At 49.1% G+C, this 9151-nt stretch overlaps 1 protein-coding gene across 1 annotated transcript in view; it reads right to left on the bottom strand.

Moving 5' to 3' along the window:
* LOC142251543 (ficolin-1-B-like) overlaps positions 1-3106 on the bottom strand; it is a 44299-nt gene extending 41193 nt beyond the window's left edge. The window contains exon 1 of the mRNA XM_075324439.1: positions 3090-3106. The gene's annotated coding sequence lies outside the window, so the exon portion shown is untranslated. The remainder of the gene's footprint in view (positions 1-3089) is intronic.
* Between the last annotated feature and the right edge of the window lie 6045 nt (positions 3107-9151).

Below are 9151 nucleotides of genomic sequence, written 5' to 3' on the forward strand. Positions count from 1 at the left end.
GCACAGGAGGGGCTTCTAAGGCTCCTCTTTGTCAAGTCGCTAATTTGGATGCACCACTCCCTGCCACATGGCTCAGCCGCACACTGACTCACTTCATGCTTCTCAGCCCTTTTTATAATCTATGGATTTAGCGTTGGCATTGATTTAATATATTGGGTAACGTACATAGAAAACCAATAAAGAAAAACAACGAACACCCAGAAGAGCGCGCTCCACAATGACAGGGAAGCTTCACATTTACATCTAGAGGCTGAAACCTCCATACAAACACGATTAATACCAGATCTGAGGCTGTGCTACAATTAGATCTAGTCCGGAACAGTCAGAACTAAATAATTGCCACAACGTATCGGACTGAAGTCCAGGGCATGTAGATCACAGTATTGTTTAGAGTGGATAAAACTGTAACAAACACTCAGCTGTGAGCAGTACTTGTACATGGACAATCAACTCAGTTCCTGTGTTCTGAAAAGCAGCTCTCACAGGGGTATTATCTAATATACAAAGTTGAGTGTGTATTTGTGCCGCCCCTGCAACAGTCAAGCTGCTCGGGTCCAGGGTTGCTGTGGCTCGAGGGTCTCCGGACCCGGGGGCTTGCGGCTGCTTCAAATGTAAACGGGGGGTTATTTAAAAGGGAGAGTTTGTGATGCCACCCGTGGTTTGCGGTAAGGGGAGTACCGCCGCTGCCGATGGGAGTACCTGGGGGAGATGGAGCGGGGCAGCCAGATGGTGATCCCTCCACGGGTAGGGGAGACCCCGGGACTCTGGAGATATAGGTGGCGGATGTAATTGTGCAGGCTATGCGGGCAGGCAGGACGCAGGGTGTGCAGTGCACTCACTCAGGTTGTGTAGACATTGGTGCAATCATTAACCAGACTCTGACAGAGGAGTAAACCAAGTCTCTGGGTGCCGCTGCCACTCGGGGGAACTCGTCCGGGTGTCCGTCCCCGCCGGTATTGCTAGTGGTCTGGATCCTGCCTCCATGCATGGGCGTACCCAGCGAGGGGCAGGGGGGGCAGCTGCCCCCCCCTAGAAGCAGGGGCACGGTGTAGTGGGCCGCTGTATCTGCAGCCACCGGCGCGCTGCTCAGCACTGTGTGCATGCCGGGCACACTAGCTGCAGCAGGAGGCAGCGCGCTGTGCTGTGCCGGCCCTACTGTGTGATAGTGTGCCCAGCATGCACACAGTGCTGAGGAGCGCGCCGGTGACTGCAGCTTCCTCCTTCTTCCTATTCAAATTTATTTGCGTCTTTCAGACGTAAATACATTTGAACAGCGCGCCGGGTCAGGGCCCCGCCCCTGACGTGCAGTGACGTGATGAGATCAGCACATTGCTGACGTCATCACAGTGCTGCGGGCACCGGGACACAGGAGACATCAGGATCAGGAAGCGGTACGCGCTCCATGGAGGAGCCGAAGAGACAGGTGTAATTAATGGAGATGTGTGGGGAGGGGCTGAGGACACATAACGGGGAACATTTGTGAAGGAACACAGCTTTGTGACACGCAGAGGAGGAGCACTGTATTCCGAGGGAGGGTGGAAGGCAGGAGTGTGTAGTGAGTTGGGTAGTGTAATTTGTGTCTGCAGGGGGTGATGGGGGTGCAATGTATTATGTCTGGGGAGGGGGTAATGGAGGGTGCATTGCATTGTGTGTGGGGGGAGGGTGCACTGTAGTATGTGTGTGTGTGTGTGTGTTTGTGTGGGGAGGGGTAATGGGGGGTACATTGTAGTGTGTGTGTGTGTGTGTAGGGGGTGATGGGGGGGTGCATTGTGTGTGTGTGTGTGTGTAGGTGGTGATGGGGGTGCATTGTGTGTAGGGGGTGATGGGGGTGCATTGTGCGTAGGGGGTGATGGGAGGTGCATTTTGTGTGTGTGTGTAGGGGGTGATGCGGGGTGCATTGTGTGTGTGTGTGTGTGTGTGTAGGGGGTGATGGGGATTGCATTGTGTGTGTGTGTGTGTGTGTGTGTAGGGGGTGATGGGGGTGCATTGTGTGTGTGTGTGTGTGTGTGTATGTGTAGGGGGTGATGGGGGGTGCATTGTGTGTGTGTAGGGGGTTATGGGGGGTGTGTGTGTGTGTGTGTGTGTGTGTGTAGGGGGTGATGGGGGGTGCATTGTGTGTGTGTGTGTGTAGGGGGTGATTGTGTGTGTGTGTGTGTGTAGGGGGTGATGGGGGGTGCAGTGTGTGTGTGTGTGTGTGTGTGTGTAGGGGGTGATGGGGGGTGCATTGTGTGTATGTGTGTGTGTAGGGGGTGATGGGGGGGTGCATTGTATTTTGTGTGTGTGGGTAATGGGGCTGCATTATAGTGTGTGTGTCTGTGTGTGTGTGTGGGTGTGTGTGGAGAGGGGCGCGGAGTCATTAATCGAGCTATAATTACATTTAAGTCCCTTAAAATTTTCGTTTCTTTCACCTTTTCCGTTCTAATATTTTACAACCTGAACGACCATGGCTTGCCCCCCCCCTAGTTTTGATCCTGGGTACACCCATGCCTCCATCCACATATATTACTGTTCTGAGTGAACCCTCAGCCTGAAGCTGTCGGGGTCCCGCTCCCTACGATTAAATAGAGGAGCTGTGCTCTCAATGGCTGGCACTTGGGATTTCAGTGGGCCGCATTAGCTGGAAATCCCTATCCCCCTCGTTGTGCTGATGCCTTCGATCTCTGAGCTCTTGGGGAAAGTTCATAAAGAGACTATCCTCCACAAACAATCAGCAGATTTGGTTTCCAGTACCATTGAAGCGATGGCCGAGAGGACCACCGCGGTGCAGAGTAGGTTACAGTACACAAGACGAGGTGCGAACAACAACGGTGTATTTATTACCAGGCGGGGAAAGATGTGGAGAAGGGAGGTTCAACCACGGGGTATACAGTGGCAAAACGTGATTTAACAACTCTTTTGTATTCTCTAGCTGGTCCGCTCAATAGCGCGGTGCTCCAACTATTACAGGTTTAAGAAACACAAAAACAGTCAGGTACAATGCTACTCTACACGTGACCTCTCTGGCCTCTGCTAAACGGGCCACACGGATGCCGTGTTCTACCTACTGAAGCCTACTTTAGCCCCTAGTATGTGCACAATATTCAACTCACAGTGATGCTGGGGACGTGGAACCAGTCCCGGGGGGCCCCCAACAGCAGTCTCATCAGAAGGTGCGCCCGTCTCCTGGGCCGGATTAAGGAGATCAAAATCTTCTTCTTGCTTCAGATTCCTCGCTGGTTCCCTGGGATCTGTGAGTCTCTCTCTCGATTCAGAAGAAAACTCCAATCCTCCGAGACACACCGGCTGTGTTTTCCTTCACATGCATAATAAAAGGAAAAACAGAAAACTCACTTCTCTTCTTACACTCGGGCTGTCCATTAGCACACTTTCTGCAGGGGGAGCAGAACATTCCATTACCCCCAGACACGGGGATTTTCTGTCTCTTAAAGTGGCTGCGTGTTTCTTATTGTCCATAGCAGTAACACCCCCCAATATGCCTCCCCACTTAATGATGGTCGTCCTCGGCCATCACAGCTTCGAGCCCACCGTGTAATGAAGGAAGGTTCAAGCACGGGGTATACAGTGGCAAAAACGTGATTTAACAACACTTTTGTATTCTCTAGCTGGTCCGCTCAATAGCACGGTGCTCCAACTATTACAGGTTTAAGAAACACAAAAACAGTCAGGTATAATGCTACCCTACACGTAACCTCTCTGGCCTCTGCTAAACGGGCCACACGGATGCCATGTTCTACCTACTGAAGCCTACTTTAGCCCTTAGTATGTGCACAATATTCAACTCACAGTGATGCTGGAGACGTGGATCCAGTCCCGGGGGCCCCCCAACAGCAGTCTCATCAGAAGGTGCGCCCGTCTCCTGGGCCGGATTAAGGAGATCAAAATCTTCTTCTTGCTTCAGATTCCTCGCTTGTTCCCTGGGATCTGTGAGTCTCTCTCTCGATTCAGAAGAAAACTCCAATCCTCCGAGACACACCGGCTGTGTGTTCCTTCACACGCATAAAAAAAGGAAAAACAGAAAACTCACTTCTCTTCTTACACTCGGGCTGTCCATTAGCACACTTTCTGCAGGGGGAGCAGAACATTCCATTACCCCCAGACACGGGGATTTTCTGTCTCTTAAAGTGGCAGCGTGTTTCTTATTGTCCATAGCAGTAACACCCCCCAATACCATCTCTATGACACCCAACTGTACACATTTTCTCCTGACATCACCCCTGCACTATTACAAAATACTACCGATTGTCTTTCCGCTATCTCCAACATCATGTCCTCCCTCTATCTAAAACTGAACCTATCAAAAACTGAACTTCTTCTGTTTCCTCCCTCTCCTAACCTTCCGAAACCCAATATTACCATTTCTGTGTGTGGCTCTACCATTACGCCCCAGCAGCACGCCCGCTGTCTTGGGGTTATATGTGACTCCGATCTCTCCTTCACTCCCCACATTTGTTCACTGAGCTCGTTCTCGTCAATTCCACCTCAAAAACATCTCTAGAATTCGACCTTTTCTTACCGTTGACTCTGCAAAAACTCTTACTGTTGCTCTCATTCATTCTCGCCTGGATTATTGTAATTCTTTACTAATTGGTCTCCCTGTTACTAGACTCTCCCCTCTCCAATCCATTCTGAATTCCGCAGCCAGGATCATTTTCCTCTGCAACCGCTTCACTGATGCCTCTGCTCTTTGCCAGTCATTGCACTGGTTGCCTATCCGCTACAGAATCCAACATAAACTTATCACTCTCACTCACAAAGCTCTCCATGGTTCTGCACCATCCTACATCTCCTCCCTCATCTCTGTCTATCACCCCACCCGTCCTCTCCACAGTGCTGCACAGCCCTACATCTCCTCCTCATCTCTATCACCCCACCCGTGCCCTCCGCTCTGCTAATGACCTAAGACTGACATCCTCAACAATTCGAACCTCTCACTCCCGTCTTCAAGATTTCTCAGGAGTTGCGCCCATGCTCTGGAATACACTACCAAGAGCAATCCTATTAATTCCCAACATCCACACCTTTAAGCGGGCCCTAAAAACGCATTTCTTTAGACTAGCCTATCACCTCACTGCCTTGATCTAATCTAGACCCTTTCTGTCCTTCATAACAAAATATGTATTCCAATTCTTGTCCCCTGTACCTGTATAAATTCTGGCCGATGATGGGTTCATGCAGCTGGTTTTGAATCCCCTATTAAATCGATGGCTGGACCATATATGACAAGCTTCCCCTCCCCCATTCACCTTTTGTGCCTCCTCTATTTCCTCATAGACTGTAGCTTACGAGCGCTGCCCTCACTCCTCCTGGTATCTTAAGTTTGTTTTTTGTATTGTCTCAAATTGTCTGTACATGTCCCCTCTGAATTGTAAAGCGCTGCGGAATATGTTGGCGCTATAGAAATAAAACTTTATTATTATTATTATTATTATTATTATTAGTGAATTATCAGGTTGCGTGAAGCTACTCCTCGATCTAGGGTCCTGTACCGGTCCGGTTACTGGATTTTCCGGTGCCGACCGTTCTCCAAAACTAAGTCAGTACACCCTTTTCCAATACCCTGCGACCGGGTCTCCGACTCCTCTGGTCCCAGACCACCGTTTGCAACCCAACCAAGGTCACACACGGAGCTACAACTCCCTCAGCTCCTCACTCTCTGAGGGCTACTACTCGACTGACTTCCTCCCTCCCACCAGTCTGCCTGACCCCTAGGTGGGTGGCCCTTTTCCAGCTAGACCAACCCACTGGTGTGTCTTACAGGCTGTGGTGTGAGGGGTGGTTAGGATTTCAGTGCTGATGGAAGCAATACCAGTGTGTAGGAACCCAGAACCATGGAGGGTGAGTTCTGCATCATGAGAGAAAGGGGTGCAGTTCCCTATGACACCCTGATAGAGTCAGGGGCGTCACATACCGTATTTTTTGGACTATAAGACGCACTTTTTTTCCCCCAAATGTTGGGGGAAAGTGGGGGGTGCGTCTTATGGTCTGAATATAGGGCTGCGACCGGGAATGAGGGTGCTGCGGTGGAGCGGGTCATCGGCGGCACGAGCAGGCTGTACCAGCCTGCCATGACCACGTGGGCTCGCTCATTACATATTCATGCCCATCCTCCCACCCATCATCCCTCAGCACTGAAGCCGGCGCTGACAGGTGGGCGGGATGATGGGCGGGAGGTGCGCACATACTAAACAGCCGGCCGTGATCACCCCTGGCAACGACAGCCTGGAGTGATCATGTGCGGCTGTATTCACTGCCCCCCGTGCATCATCATCAGCGTGGGGTGCAGTGAATAAGAACGGCATACTCACCGGACACTTCCCTGCAGCACCGCGATCTCCTCCAGTCTGCCGGTCAGCTGATCTGTGTAGAAAGCGGTGAGCACAGCGATGATGTCATCGCTGTGCGCACCGCTAGTCACTCAGGTCAGCTGACAGGCAGACAGGAGGAGATCGTGGTGCTGTAGGGAAGTGGCCGGTAACGGCTCCACACAGATCAATGGCGCTGCTGCCGCCACAGACAGGGGGAGGAGCGATGCTGCATGGAGCTAGGAAAGGTGAGTATAAGCGTTTATTTTTTTTTGTGTGATACAGGATACAGGCCATATAGCAGGATGAGGGTATATAGCAGGGTGGATGGTGTATATAGCAGGATGGGGGTATATAGCAGGATGGGGCCATATAGCAGGATGGATGGGGGTTTATAGCAGGATGGAAGGAGGTATATAGCAGGATGGATGGGGTATATAGCAGAATGGATGGGGGTATATAGCAGGATGGATGGGGGTATATAGCAGGATGGATGGGGGTATATAGCAAAATGGATGGGGTATATAACAGGATGGCGGTATATAGCAGGATAATCCCCTATTCCAGGATGGCAGCATATAGCAGGATGGGGGCATATTCCAGGATGGCAGTATATAGCAGGATGGCGGTATATAGCAGGATGGGGGTATATAGCAGGATGGGGGTAAATAGCAGGATAAGGGCATATACCAGGATGGGGTACATATATACAAGGATGGGGATCATTTACAAGCAGGAGGATCATTACCAGGATGGGGTACGTTAGCAGAGAATTTGGGGACATTACCCCCATAACAGTGTCAGCAGCAGATCCTCGCCCCATAACAGTGTGTCATGACCACATTTTTTGCTTAAAATATTATTTTCCTATTTTCCTCCTCTAAAACCAGGGTGCGTCTTATGGTCCGGTGCGTCTTATAGTCCGAAAAATACGGTATGTGTGTGTATATGTATGTGTGTGTATGTAGAGAGACGGATAGAGACAGAGAGAGACGGATAGAGAAAGAGAGATGGACAGAGAGACAGAGAGAGAGAGAAAGAGGCAGACAAAGAAACAGATAGAGACAGATAGAGACAGAGAGAGAAGCAGACAGACAGAAAGATGATAAAGAGACAGAGAGTAACAGAGACAGACAGCGAGAGAAAGACAGAGAGGCACACAGGGAGAGAGAGACAGAGCGAGACAGAGAGAAACATAGACAGCGATGGAGAAAGACAGAGGCACACAGGGAGAGAAAGAGAGACAGAAAGAGACAGAGCGAGACAGAGAGAAACAGAGAGAGAGATGGAGAAAGACAGAGGCACACAGGGAGAGAGAGACAGAAAGAGAGGAAGAAAGAGATAAAGCGAGAGAGAGAAACAGAGAGAGACAGACAGAGACAGACAGTGAGGCAAAGTGGAAGACAGTTACTATCCCGGGCAACGCCGGGTACTACAGCTAGTAAATAAATTAAAAAAACATAATAAGTAAATAACCCCTGAGACATCTTGATGACAGATATGAGGGTATTCAGGATCAGAGCAGTGTCAGGTCCTCATTAATAGAGACGTCTTGGAACAGTTAGGATGTAAACAGCTGATCCTGGTTTCGTCTAGAATCAGAGCTTGGATCTGCTCCCCTGACACATCATCATCTTTGTATATCTGCAGATGGGGAATTGTTTCTCGACAACTGACTGATCACGTGTGTTCTCCCAGAGGTAAACAAATAATACAGGACTTCTTAGTATCATGTTGTACAGGGCCCTAATGAAAAACTCAGAATGATCCTTCCTAAGGATTCCATTATTTCACACAGTCATATAGATAAGTTATAAAATTCTTGCTACCTGAAACCACCAGTAGGTGGAACTCACTGAATATGAATCTACAGTATATGGTCACCACTACGGGGAGCTCACTGAATATAAATATATACAACCACCGCTAGGGAGAGTTCATTGAATATAAATCTATACAGTAACCATAAGGGACAGCTCAGTCTATAGGAATATATGCAGCCACCACTAGGGGGAGCTCAGTGTATACAAATATATACAGCCACCACTAGGAAGAGCTCAGTGTATAGGAATATATACAGCCACCACTAGGGGGAGCTCAGTGTATAGAAATATATACAGCCACCACTAGGAAGAGCTGTGTATAGGAATATATAACGCCACCACTAGGGGGAGCTCAGTGTATAGAAATATATACAGCCACCACTAGGAAGAGCTCAGTGTATAGGAATATATACAGCCACCACTAGGAAGAGCTCAGTGTATAGGAATATATACAGCCACCACTAGGAAGAGCTCAGTGCATAGGAATATATACAGTCACCACTAGGAAGAGCTCAGTGTATAGGAATATATACAGTCACCACTAGGAAGAGCTCAGTGCATAGGAATATATACAGCCACCACTAGGAAGAGCTCAGTATATAGAAATATATACAGCCACCACTAGGAAGAGCTCAGTATACAGGAATATATACAGTCACCACTTGGAAGAGCTCAGTGTATAGGAATATATACAGTCACCACTAGGAAGAGCTCAGTGTATAGGAATATATACAACCACCACTAGGAAGAGCTCAGTATATAGGAATTTATACAGCCACCACTAGGAAGAGCTCAGTGCATAGGAATATATACAGTCACCACTAGGAAGAGCTCAGTGTATAGGAATATATCCAGCCACCACTAGGAAGAGCTCAGTATATAGGAATTTATACAGCCACCACTAGGAAGAGCTCAGTGCATAGGAATATATACAGTCACCACTAGGAAGAGCTCAGTGTATAGGAATATATACAGCCACACATAGGAGGAGCTCAGTATATAGGAATATATACAGCCACCACTAGG

Source organism: Anomaloglossus baeobatrachus, chromosome 9 (genome assembly GCF_048569485.1).
Source record: "Anomaloglossus baeobatrachus isolate aAnoBae1 chromosome 9, aAnoBae1.hap1, whole genome shotgun sequence".
NCBI lineage: Eukaryota > Metazoa > Chordata > Amphibia > Anura > Aromobatidae > Anomaloglossus > Anomaloglossus baeobatrachus.